Below are 13,923 nucleotides of genomic sequence, written 5' to 3'. Positions count from 1 at the left end.
GCAGTTTGGTTCAGACCCATTTGGTATGTTAAATGTACTTATGTGCGTATAAACTGAAGCCATATCTCAAGAAAGGTGTTGTGGGGATGGGGTAGAAATTTGAGAGAGAATTTACCACAAAGAAAGAGTCTAGCTTATCTAGGAAGACAGATTTCTGAGGTGTAGAGAGGAGTAGATTCCAGGTACAAGATGCTGGCTGGGAACCAAACGTATCCTGCCTGACTATTGTGGCAGTGTATCCTTGCCTTGGGAAGAAACAAACTGAAACCAGACACATCACCCATTAATGGAGCAAAAAGCAGAGCAAGAGAGAGCCTTCCTTTATTTCAGAGGACTGTGGAGCACTCACAGGGCGTTGATGACCGAGGGATTGGTTTCTGGGATGACCACAAGAGATGTGGGTCTCAGTGCGGTTAGAGGAAGAAGATTATGCTGAGCAATTCAGGCCCCTTGGGGCAGCTCAGGTGCTATAGACAGCCAGAATGACTTCCTGTCACTGGCTGGGTTCTCTGGAAGTAGATGCTGGGGTGGAGTTTGCTATGCAGGATATTTATTAGGAATCAGCGCCTGAGGAGGGAAGCAGCAGGAAATAGGATTGGGCAGATAGAGAAGATAAACTGATGGAGGCCAGACAAAGCCTCGGTCAGTCCCATTGGGAGTTCTGCATTGCACGTGGTTCATCAGAGTTGTCTTGAGTGGGCTGAAGTGGTCGAGCCTTTACATCCCTCCTTAATCTGCCACCAGGCTTCTCTGGTGGCTTAGACAGTAAAGAATCTGCATGCAAGGTGGGAGACCTGGGTTTGATTCCTGGGTAGGAAAGATGCCCTGGAGAAGGAAATGGCAACCCACTCTAGTATTCTTGCCTGGAAAATCACATGGACAGAGGAGCCTGGTGGGCTATACTCCATGGGGTTGCAAAGAGTCAGACATGACTGAGTGACTAACACTAACTCCACCTGCTGCTGGGTGTAGGCTGCCTTAGGAGGGGTGTGCCCTTGAGTGACATGGCTCTTTGTAGCTGAGGCCAAACCCTGATGGCAGGGACAAACCCTCCCCTGAAAGGGACACTCTCCATGTCCACCAGAATTCATACAGGTGGTGGAGAAGGGGATTCTCAGAGATATTGGAGGAGGAGTGGGAGCTCTGCCAGGGACTGGTGCTCTCCTATATTAGCAAGTAGGGCTTTAAAGCTGATGCAATATGTCCAGTTAATATTAATATGACCTTGTTCATACCCATGACCTGGTGAGATCTGGGACATTCAAGTTACATATGTTGACTGTACACTTTTATAATAAAAATAATTGAAATAATGAAAAAATGATCTAAAATTCCACCACTCTCTCTAGTCACCTGTTCCTTCTGGTCTTTCTCAAATATGTCTGTAAATTTTATAGAGTTCAGTTTTATCTTGTTTTTATGCTAATTTGAAGACTTAGATCTAAAAGTCTAAACACTATGTGGGAAAAATGGTTTAGGAGGTAATGAAAGAGGTGTAACCTGGACAGTGTGGGCGAGGAGGTGTGGCATATATCACTGCTCAGCTCAGGCATCAGGTAAAGAATTGGCCTGAGGGAACAAATACTCCTACAGCTCTGACTACGAACTCCAACCACCTTTTTAGAAAAATTAACCTTTATGATTAAGTGGTGGTGTTGATATCAAGAGCAATGTTCTTGAAGTCTTATAGCAGCCTGTTTCTTCTGAGTCATCAGTACAGTTTCCCTGAGCTTGTTAGTTTTTGCATGTTGGCCTCATAACAGGCAGCTGCATTTTGGGTTGATTATTTTCATTTTAAAAAATAGGCTGCTCACACTGCATTAAATTTTTATAGCTACTGTGTTCATTGATCAGATCACTCTGTTAGCAGTTACTATTCCAGCTGTATATTTTAATTACACTTGAACAATCAGCCTTTCTTTAGTCCTTGAGTAATTTGCTGAGTTTAATTTGTCCTTTTGTCTAATTCCAACTTAAATTATTTCATTAGTGTTGGCAGTCCTCTATTACACACCCTTCCTGGTCTTTTTCAATCAATTTCTTGCAGTTTTAATTATGCAGAACAGTCAATAAAAGTTGATGCCAACAAAAGAACTATCAAGGCAAATGATTATGAAGAATATGTGTGTACAAGATATATTTTATTAATGAATATCCATTGCATTTATGCCAAAACATTAGCTAATTAATTTATACCACACCCCATAAGAATGGTCAGCAATTTTATTTTTTGTTTAGTTAATGACAAACTGTGGCACAGAGAAACTATATAAACTATTGAAAGCTGCACAACAAGTGTGAGGAAAATGATTAGGTATTTCTGGATCATGGAGGCGTTGAAATAAATGATTTATTTGAAGATAGTAATAGCTAGTAAAAATAGTAATAATTAGTAATATTAGTTATTAGACTTGGATCAAAACATTGACTTCTTATAACCGTTTATTTTCATATCTATTAGAGACTATAGAGGGAAGGGATCTAAGCTTCAAGTTCAGAGGTGTTAAATTGTCTGACTATGGGCTATATCTGACTCACAGGTCTGTCTTTTGGATCTACACTATTTTGTGTTTTTTAAATTTGTATTGGAATGCCTTTAAAAGGAATATGAACTCTCCAGTTTTCTACTTCTGCCTTGTAGTCTTGTATTTGGCCTGCTTTACACATTTAAGTTCCTGTCCTGATCCTCTGGGGCTTCCTTGGTTGCTCAGATAGTAAAGAACTCTCCTACAATGTGGGAGACTCAGGTTTGATCCCTAGGTTGGGAAGAAAGAAAAGTATTTTATTATCTTTTTGGATTATGGAAATAAAGACTTAAAGCTATAATATAGATCCATGGAGGACATAATAAGTTTTCTAACACTTAGAAAGTGTGTTATTTTGGTATGGCATAGAAATATTAGCTATGAGCAAAAAGTTGCAGTTCCAGTCTCAGCTACGTCGGTAACTAGAGACTATTTGACTCCATGGGCTTTTATTTCCTCAGAGTATTGTGTTAGATAAGCTCTAAATTCCCTGTTAGCCCTAGGATCCTACAATTCTTTCATGAACTCCAATAAAAGAATATACAGTAGTAGAAAGATAAGCCATTAGAGTAAAATTCTATTGTTCTAGGCAATTGGTTGTCTTCTGGAAGCATTTTGAAATTAAAGTTTGACATCCTCATCCATCTTTTTAGTTGGAGAGGAAATTTAGAAATATAGCATCTAGGGAGGTAAGTGAAAATTGCTCAGTTGTGTCCAACTCTTTGTGACCCATGGACAGTAGCCTGCCAGGCTCCTCTGTCCGTGGAATTCTCCAGGCAAGAATAAAGGAGTGGGTTGCCATTCCTTTCTCCAGGGGATCTTCCTAACCCAGGGATCGAACCTGGGTCTCCTGAATTGCAGGCAGATTCTTTACCATCCGAGCTGTCTAAGGAGGTAGTTATTAGTAAGTAAACCCATAAACATGTAAAAGATCTCTAGACAAAACTAAATAGATAATTTAGAGATCTTGAAAGTCTCTAATTGCTTTGAGAGGGGTGTTGCCAAGCCACTGACTGTCATGTCAGCTAGACTATGAGCTCCTTGAGGACAAGGGCTCTCTTTCTTTCATCTTTGTTTTCTGTGTGCTTAGTATGTTGTCTGATACATAGTAAGTGTTAAACAGATATAGACTAAATTTCAGTATTCAGGGGAGGACTGCAGAGTCCTTGTGTTGGGAGGAATCTTAGAAATTGAGTCCAGCCTCTCTTGCCAATGCAGAAATCCTCTCTATGATATCCTAGGAGGTTGCTCAGTAGGCTGCACTAGCTCACCTAGTCATTCATTCCATGAATGTGTTGTTTGGATCACAACAAGCTGTGGAAAATTCTGCAACAGATGGGGATATCAGAATACCTTACCTGTCTCCTGAGAAATCTGTATGAAGGTCAAGAAGCAACAATTATAACTGGACATGGAACAACAGACTGGTTTAAAATTGGGAAAGGAGTATATCCAGGCTATATATTGTCACCCTGATTATTTAACTTCTGTGCAGAGTACATCATGTGAAATGCCAGGCTAGATGAATCACAAGCTGGAATCAAGATTGCCAGGAGAAATATCAACAACCTCAGATATGCAAATGATACCACTCTAATGGCAGACAGTGAAGAGGAACTAAAGAGCCTCTTGATGAAGGAGAGTGAAAAACCTGGCTTAAACTCAACATTCAAAAAACTCAGATCATTGCATCTAGTCCCATCACTTCTTGGCAAATAGATGAAGAAAAAGTGTAAACAGGGGAAGGTTTTATTTTCTTGGCTCCAAAATCACTGTGGATGGTGATTGCAGCAACAAAATTAAAAGATGCTTGTTTCTTGGAAGAAAAGAGATGACAAACCTAGATAGCATACTAAAAAGTAGAGACATTACTTTGTCGACAAAGTTTTGTGTAGTCAAAGCTATGGTTTTTCTAGTAGTCATGTACAGATGTGAGAGTTGGACCATAAAGAAGGCTGAGCACCAAAGAATTAATGCTTTTGAACTGTGGTGTTGGAGAAGATTCTTGAGAGTCCCTTGGACTGCAAGGAGATCAAACCAATCAATCCTAAAGGAAATCAGTCCTGAATATTCATTGGAAGGATTAATGCTGAAGCTGAAGCTCCAGTACTTTGGCCACCAGATGTGATGAGCAGGCTCATTGGAAAAGACCCTAGTGCTGGGAAAGATTGAGGGCAGGAGGACAGAGGATGAGATCGTTGGATGGCATCACCGACTCAATGGACATGAGTTTGAGCAAACCCCAGGAGATAGTGAAGGACAGGGAACCCTGGTGTTTTCCTGTCCGTGGACTTGCAAAGAGTCAGATACAACTTAGTGACTGAAAACAATGTATTGAGTGTCTATGTATAGGAATGATTCTAGAATACAGTAGTGACTCAAAGAGGTACAGGCCCTGTACTGGGAAGCCTGCCATTTCAACTGGAGCATGATTAGTGATGGGTATACACTATGTGCGGAGAAGGCAATGGCACCCCACTCCAGTACTCTTGCCTGGAAAATCCCATGGATGGAGGAGCCTGGTAGGCTGCAGTCCATGGGGTTGCTAAGAGTCAGACACAACTGAGCGACTTCACTTTCACTTTTCACTTTCATGCATTGAAGAAGGAAATGGCAACACACTCCAGTGTTCTTGCCTGGAGAATCCCAGGGACGGGAGAGCCTAGTAGGTCTATGGGGTCGCACAGAGTCAACCATGACTGAAGCGACTTAGTAGCAGCAGCAGAAGCATACACTATATGTGAAAGCTCTCCACTCCTCCAATGACCAACTCTCAGTTCTAACAAACTTCTTCTGGAAATGAAACTCCTTCTCTGATGATACCAGCATCAGATCCCCCTGGGACTTTCCCTATGTGTCCCAGCACATTGTTCTAGGACCTCCAGTGTTCCTGAGGTTGTATGCACTTATTCCATCTGTCACCAGCCTTTACCTTGAACTCAGTTTCAGCTACCGTTTAACATCTCCCAAACCACCAGCATGTGGAAACTTACCTATGCCAATGGCCACATTCACCTTCAGAACAACCGGACTTATACTTGGTCCTGGGGGTAGGAATAGGAGAATATATTCTAGTATGCTAATACCTTTCCTGGTTGGGCAGAAAAAAACAGTAATGGCAGTCATATTGGGGAACACTGCCTTATAGCTCAGCTTCCTGGAGAGTTTTCTCTCTTGACAGAGGCCATTCAACCCTTTCTCCAAAGTCAGGGAATACCTGGTTGAAAACTTGGTAGTATCTTTTTGGAGTCACTATTAAGGAAAATCTGAAATGATTATGGATAGGGAACAATATGGCTGAGGGGCGGGCGGGGCCTGAACACAGAGTCATGAAACATGTCCAGTTTCAGGAACACACTGTTCAAAGTCTTCAGCCGCCACTTGCATCCTCCACAACTGGTTGTTCAATCAAATCTAAACTCTTTAGCATGGCATCCTGACTCTCCATGGTTTGCTCATAAGTACCTTTCTACCTTCATCTCTTATAAGTTGCTCTATAGTCTTTGCTTTGGTTAAACAGAACCTTTCACTATTTACTTAATCATCGCCATATTTTCTTCCTCCTATTCTTTGCTTAGGCTTTTCTCTCAGTTTGAAATCCTTTGCCTTTACTTAAAAGATCTTTCCTTCCCTCCTTTCTCTGCATACCTAAAGCCTACCCATCATTTAAAGCCCATCTATGAAGCATTCTGTAATTCATAATGGTTTTCTGTTTCCTATGATTTCCTTCCCAGCTGTAAGTCCTCTGTCCCTATTCTGAGCTTCTACAGAGCCTGATCTCTGTTTCTCTTTCTCTGAGTATCAGCTTTGAAATAGAATATAATTATCATAGTCATTAAATGGTAATTATACCAGCTTAAACTCCTTGGAAACAGGGCCCTTGTCTGATATCTTTAAATTTTCTACAGGCCAGGTTGAGTGTTTTGCACTTAACAAATACTAAATACATTGAATAAATTACTCTAAGGAAAAGGCCAAACAAATATAAATATCTAAACATGACTGTGTAAGATGAAGTCACTGTGTGGACCAGTTTCAACAAAGGCTTTAAAAATAAAAGACCCTTGTCTGCAATTTCAAAAATACTTGAAAAAAGCAATTTTAATCTTTAAACAAGCAATCTCTCAAAAATACAAAGAACAAGACAAAGAGCAAGCAGAAAACTAAACAGAGTTTTACCTTTACAATGTACAGCATAACTTCTTAGAATCATCTTTTTCCATCGTCCTCTTAAAAAATGTCTTAAAGGCTTTCACCTCCACACCCTAATTAAAAAAGAACACAGGAGAACATACTATGGTGTTGGTACCTGATAGCCTCTTTCTGAACTGGGTCTTTGGAACAGACAACCTCAAGTCAAGGCAGTGCACCCCAGGACAGTTAGGTGAGACTGAGTCTTGCTGCTGGTTGGCAGCCATCAGCTCTCAAGCTACAAGTGAAAAAATGAAGAGCCAGAGTCTCCTGAGCCATTTATTACCTGTGATGGCAGGCCTCCCCATCCCCTTGTGTGAGGTGACAGTAAGCATTTTTCAGCTTGTGCTTTCAGAATGTAACTAGTGTGGTATTTTTTATTCCAGTGCTGCTTGGCTTGCTTCATTTGCTTTTATGACAGTGCTTGGGTACGATTAAATGACAATTTAATGTGTATAATAACTCATTTAAAGTTTTAGCGAGGGCTTGAATGAAGGTGATGGGGTTTGAGCACATATTCAAGAAAACGGTACAATTTAAACTAAGCTAGGGGCAACTTAGAACCATTACTTATTTTGGCAGAAGAACAGCTCCATTTTCTACATTCTTTCCCTTCTCCTTAGTGTTCTCTCTCTCACTCTCTGTTTTTTTATATGTAGTTTTTACTTTTTGATTGTATAGGGGACAATGCTGGGGAATCTGGGCTTAACATCCTTCTATGTGCTTTAGTTTTTTCCTGGGATTCATAAGCTATTTGAAGAATACATTGTCACTGAAACTCCTCTTAGCCCAAGGCTTTATGAACCAGGAAGAGTTTGGGGTGGTGTGCTTTGGAACATGGGCAAAGGCTCCAGAATCTTTTTCTCTTCCTGTCAGAACATGAGGAGAGTGTAACTTGTCATCTGTTTGCCTCATACATGCCTCCTGAGGATGGTCAGATGATGTTTTGCTACCATTCAACGAGCAGTTGGTGGAGGAGAGAGGTGAGTCGGAGTTGGGTTCACCATCCTCTGAACCCAGGGGCTTGGCTGACGGGAGCAGGCACCAGGACTCCAGATAGGATGACTGATGCCTGCTTCAGCTAACCACTCTGGTTGTGGCCTAGGAGGAGTGGGGAGCAAAGAGAATCCTGACCCAATACATTTTTCCAGCTTTAAATATTCCCTGCAAATGGAAGTGCCAAAAAACATCTCCTGAATAGATTGGAGCGTAATTTTTTTCCAAGGCCATAGCTTTTGGGTCTTAAACTCTTACCAGTCTGCTGATGACCTAGTGTCTGTACTAAGTTTGGTAAGAACATGGTGACCTCCGAGAGGCCGGGGACCACCAAGTTGCCTAAGGAGGGATGAGCCAGCCCAGATCAGAAATGGAGCAGGTCAAAACTCTCATGCTGTTCCTGTGGTTGTTCTTTTAAAAATTTATGAGAAACCTCCACACAGTTTTCCACAATGACTGTAACGACTTGTATTTGCATCAGCAGAACATAAGGATTTCCTTTGCTCTACAGCCTCACCAGCACTCATTATCTCAAGTAGTTGTGATAAAAGTCTTTCTACCTGGTAAGAGTTGATGTCTCATTGTGGTTTTGATTTGCATTTCCATGGTGATTAGTGATGTTAAGTTCTTTTTCTTGTTGTAATTCAGTGATTCAGTAGTGTTCGACTCTGTGACCCCATGGACTGCAGCATGCCAGGCTTCCCTGTCCCAGAGCTTGCTCAAACTCATGTCCATTGAGTCAGTGATGCCATCCAACCAGCCCATCCTCTGTCATCCCCTTCTCTTCTTGCCTTCAATCTTTCCCAGCACTAGGGTCTTTTCTAAAGAGTCAGCTCTTAGCATCAGGTGGCCAAAGTATTGGAGCTTCAGCTTCAACATCAGTCCTTCCAATGAATATTCAGGACTGATTTCCTTTAGGATTGATTGATCTCCTTGCAGTCCAAGGGACTCTCAAGAGTCTTCTCCAGCACCACAGTTCAAAAGCATTAATTCTTTGGTGCTCAGCCTTCTTTATGGTCCAACTCTCACATCTGTACATGACTAGAAAAACCATAGCTTTGACTATATGGACCTTTGTTGGCAAAGTGATGTCTCTGCTTCTTAATAAGCTGTCTAGGTTTGTCATAGCTTTTCTTCCAAGAAGCAAGCGTCTTTTAATTTCATGAGTGCAGTCACCATCTGTAGTGATTTTGGAACCCAAGAAAATGAAGTCTGTCACTGTTTCCATTGTACCTTTTCATGTACTTGTTGGCAATTTGGATGTGTTTGGGAAAATTCTATTCAGGTCATTTGCCCGCTTTAAAACTGCATTATTTGTGGGTATTTTTGCACTTAAATTGTATAAGTTCTATATATATTTTGGATAGTAATCCCTTGTCAAATGTATAGACTGTATATTTTATTCCATTCTGTGTTTGCCTTTACATTTTTTTTTTTTTCCTTTGCTGTCAGAAGCTTTTTAGTTTGATGTTAATCATTACATATTAAAGCTGTGTTTTAATTCTTAAGTTAGCCCTGAGAAAAATAGCTTTTTATTTTTTCCTTTCATAACTGTCTACTGGCTCTAGACCAATTAATAACTACAATTTAATGATTTTAACTTTATTCGGAGAAGGCAGTGGCACCCCACTCCAGTATTCTTGCCTGGAAAATCCCTTTAGCAGTCTGTATTTACTGCTGATCAGAAGAGTCTTGCAGAAGGTGGAGGAAGTCAGGTTTCAGTGGCTTATTTTCTTCCTCCTTTGGAGGTGATGCGTATGAGTGCCAGTGTCTTGACACAGCAGACCTTGAAGGGTGCTGCTGAGAGAGCTCTGGAGGGGAGCAAAGACAGCAAGGGAGGCTGAGTCTCCTTTCTGCAGAAGCCTTTCAGAGCCAATTGGAAATGAGTGTCTTAATTACATATGCTCTTTTCGTGTTTTGTTTGTTTCCTACATGAGGAGGCAATTAATTTTCACAAAGCGCAGCAACCATATTTTGGAGTGTCAAGTTTTAAAGTCATTTTGTTTGCATCTCAATGGCCATTTTCAAAATAGAGGCGAAGAGGGGTGGTTTGCACATTCCAAGAATAGCAGGGTAGCCAGAACATCAGTGGGGATGCCGCTTTATAGGGCAATCAAAAAGAGAAGCTGAAATCACAACCTCTCATTTATCCACTAGTAATAATGCCGAGTGAATTACAGGGTGCTTTTCTGGCAGGAGTGTTTGTTTCTATAGAACAGGACTCGGTTTAAAAATGCATGTTGGGTTAGCATCCCCCCGACTGAGGGATGAGGGACTTGAATACTACTTTTGTGCTCACTGGCTAATTGTGTGTGTATATGTGTGTGTGTGTGTGTGTGTGTGTGTGTATGTATATGCGCACACACACACTCACACGTGCTGTCAGGGCGGGGATGGGTGGGAGAGGGTGATGCAGGAGCACTGTAAGAAACAGGTGGGGACATACACGTGCTCCCAGTCCCATGGCTTTTCTTTCTGTATCTTTTCCTTGGTGCCAAATCTAAGCAGTAGGTGTTAGGAGAGAGAAATGGGCTCATGGTGGAAGAAAGATGAAAAAGACGGAGGACGACAAGGGAGCTGTCTGCTCTTTGTCTTTATCACCAGGGGCCTAACACTTGACTCTGAATGCTAAATTTCAGTACTTTAAAAAAAAATTCAACTTCATTTTAATTTCTGTCTTAGAGGACTTAGCTGAACGCTGAACATTTGATCTAATCAAGATTACGCTCAGCACTGCTTTCAGTCTTTGCTGAGAGCTCTGTTGAGTTATTTATTAACTCAATGGCTTAAACAGAATTAAGAGGGCAGTCACAAATCTAAGAGAGAGAGTCTAGACCCAGGCAGGCAAGGGGAAGAGAGTGGGCCTGTTTTATCTTGGGGCTAGAAGGCCCTGGGCAGTATGACAGTGACCTCTAAACTGAGGGGTGTGTTTGATGAGAAGTATGAGGATCACCATTTGTCATCAGCATAGAATGGACAAATAGTTCATGAGTTTTAGCAGCAGCATAAAAGCTATTCCTCATTAGGAAGAACTTGGCACTTGGGGGCATGTGTCCCATTGGAACAGTGGAGGCCTCTGAAAAAGAGTGTTCCCCTCATTACTTGCCCCCATAGCAAAACATTACCTGCTTAAACATGGCTGCATCTGAGGCCCAACCCTGCCTTTCTTGAGAAGTGTGACCCAGGAAGCCTGGGCTAGGTAGCCTTAGACATGAAACTGGTAAGAGGACGTCCAGTTATTGGCATGTGAGGAGATCTCTGATTCCTATCAAGATAGTACTTAAGGTGATTTCTCTGAGTCTTATTTTCTTGATAATTCTTTTCTGAGCCTGTTACTTCTAACTAGAGTTGGTCATATCTGTGTATCGTGCTCTTCCCTTTCCATTCCTGATAATGTTGTACTGTGCTGTTCTTAGTTGCTCAGTCGTGTCCGACTCTGCATGACCCTATGGACTGTAGCCCACCAGGCTCCTCTGTCCATGGGATTCTCCAGGCAAGAATACTGGAGTGGGTTGCCATGACCTCCTCCAGAGGATCTTTCTGACCTAGGGATCAAACCTGCGTCTCTTACTTCTCCTGTATTGGCGGGTGGGTTCTTTATCCCTGGTGCCACCTTCTGATAATACCTTCCTTTAATTTCGATGCTCTTCACTGTGGTGGAGGGACAAATAGCAAATGCTTCCTTCTCTGTAACAGTCTGTGGCTCTGTTGCTACCAGTATCTCTGTGAAGCTGCAGCTACAGTGGCTTGTCTGGGGTGAGACGTGATAGCTGGATATGATAACTTCTGAATCCCCCAGTCACACGCTCTGGCCCATGTAAGTATTTGGTTATAGCAGTTAAAATCTCAGCATATCCTTGTGTCCTGTGTCTCCAGAAACAGGAGCTGAAGTACTAGATGTTTATACATTAGTCTGTGGCACCAAACACATTCCAGAGTGGAGGGATGTGCAAGTGTCTGTTCAGTTGTGTCCAACTCTTTGTGATCCCATGGACTATAGCTTGTCAGGTTCCTCCTTCCGTGGGATTCTCCAGGCAAGAATACTGAAGTGGGTTGCCATTTCCTATACCAGGGAATCTTCCTGACCCAGAGATCAAACTCACATCTCGATCTATGTCTCCTGCATTGATAGGTAGATTCTTTAGCACTGAGATACCTGGAAAGCCAGAGTGGAGGGATGCCCAGGGTTAAATCACAGCAAGTCTATTATGCTTTACTCTGAGCAAATCAACCCCTCTTCCAGCAAAGTAGGCTGGGTAGTTGTTTTCATTTTCAGAATGAAATGACAGATTTACAAACCGGTCCCTAAGTTTCCTAAATCCCCCCAACAAAGCTCTTTACCGGATATAGGTGGGAAGACACTGGATGAAGGACGGCAGAGGGCTGTTGTCTTCCGTGTTTGAGGACAGAGTCACGGGGAAGAATTTGGGCTGAAATACAGCCTGTGCTTCAAGACAGTCAGTCTTGAGGAAGGGATGCTTTTAAAAAGAAATTGCAAGAAGGCACTGTTTGCCAAACTCTTCACCTTCAGAGGAATGACTTTATTTTCTGCACAAAGATCCCATATATGCTGTAATCCTTATACATCCAGATGCTATGTGTCCTATTGCACATTGCACAGCCAGCACAGGGGCTGAATGAAAATCTAATGGCAATCCATTTGGTCAAGTTATTCCATTAGCATTAAAGTCTGACACTCCTGGATCATGAAGGATCATGATTGCTTTTTGGGAAGCTTATGGGAAGCAGGGAAAATAGAGGTAGGATGGGGATTTTGCTTTACTTCTCCCCTTTCTTTTGTATGCTGCTCTCATGGTTGTCTAGTAAAGGTAGGGAAGCTGATTACAAAGAAAAGCAGTAAATTTCAGGGAATTGATACACTCTTATGAAAAGAAATGCTATATAAAATGTCCCCCAAATGTAAATGCAAAGTGCAGAATTTGTCTTTGGGCTGTCTTCAAGAAACGGACTTAAATCCAATTGCTATGGCTACGTGGGACTCATCTGATCAGCAGGGCTTCAGTTCCACAGAGGCTAAAACTGTTTTGTTTTCAAAGGGGAAAACATATCTGTGTTTGCCCTCCTTTGCTTTGTAAAATTGAATTGCAGCGAACTCATGAATAATAGAAAGAACACTAAGGACTGTGAAATTAACACTGTCATGAAACAGAATTTCTAAAAGGGGAAGCTTTATTGGAGGAAGACACACTTCAACCTCCTTCAGACAGGGGTTTGGAAACTGGGACGTCTTAGTACTGGAGGGTGAAATAAGAAGTCCAATTTGGCTCCTGCTTTCAGGAAGGTGACAGTTTTCAAATCCTTTCAGTTCAGTTCAGTTCAGTTGCTCAGTTGTGTCTGACTCCTTGCGATCCCATGGACTGCAGCATGCCAGGCCTCCCTGTACGTCATGGAGTTTACTCAAACTCATGTCTATTGAGTCGGTGATGCCATCCACCTATCTCATTCTCTGTTGGCCCTTCTCCTCCTACCCTCATTCTTTCCCAGCATCACGGTCTTTTAAAATGAGTCAGCTCTTCGCATCAGGTGGCCAAAGTATTGGAGTTTCAGTTTCAACATCAGTCCTTCCAATGAACATCCAGGACTGATCTCCTTTAGGATGGACTGGTTGGATCTCCTTGCAGTCCGAGGGACTCTCAAGAGTCTTCTCCAAGACCACAGTGCAAAAGCATCAATTCTTCAGTGCTCAGCTTTCTTTATAGTCCAACTCTCACAGCCATACATGACTACTGGGAAAACAATAGCCTTGACTAGATGGACCTTTGTTGGCAAAGTAATGTCTCTGCTTTCTAATATTCTGTCTAGGATGGTCATGACTTTTCCTCCAAGGAGTAAGCGTCTTTTTATTTCATAGCTGCAGTCACCATCTGCAGTGATTTTGGAGCCCCCCAAAATAAAGTCTGACACTGTTTCCACTGTTTCCCCATCTATTTCCCATGAAGTGATGAGGCCGGATGCCATGATCTTAGTTTTCTGAATGTCGAGCTTTACACCAACTTTTTCACTCTCCTCTTTCACTTTTATCAAGAGGCTCTTTAGTTCTCCTTCACTTTCTGCCATAAGGGTGGTGTCATCTGCATATCTGAAGTTATTGATATTCCTCCCGGCAATCTTGATTCCAGCTTGTGCTTCTTCCAGCCCAGCATTTCTCATGATGTACTCTGCATATAAGTTAAATAAGCAGGGTGACAAT

This window comes from Bison bison, unplaced genomic scaffold (assembly GCF_000754665.1).
Source record: "Bison bison bison isolate TAMUID 2011002044 unplaced genomic scaffold, Bison_UMD1.0 scf7180017864458, whole genome shotgun sequence".
NCBI classification, from domain to species: Eukaryota; Metazoa; Chordata; class Mammalia; order Artiodactyla; family Bovidae; genus Bison; species Bison bison.
The sequence above is the reverse complement of the archived record's forward strand: the minus strand, read 5'-3'. Positions refer to the sequence as shown.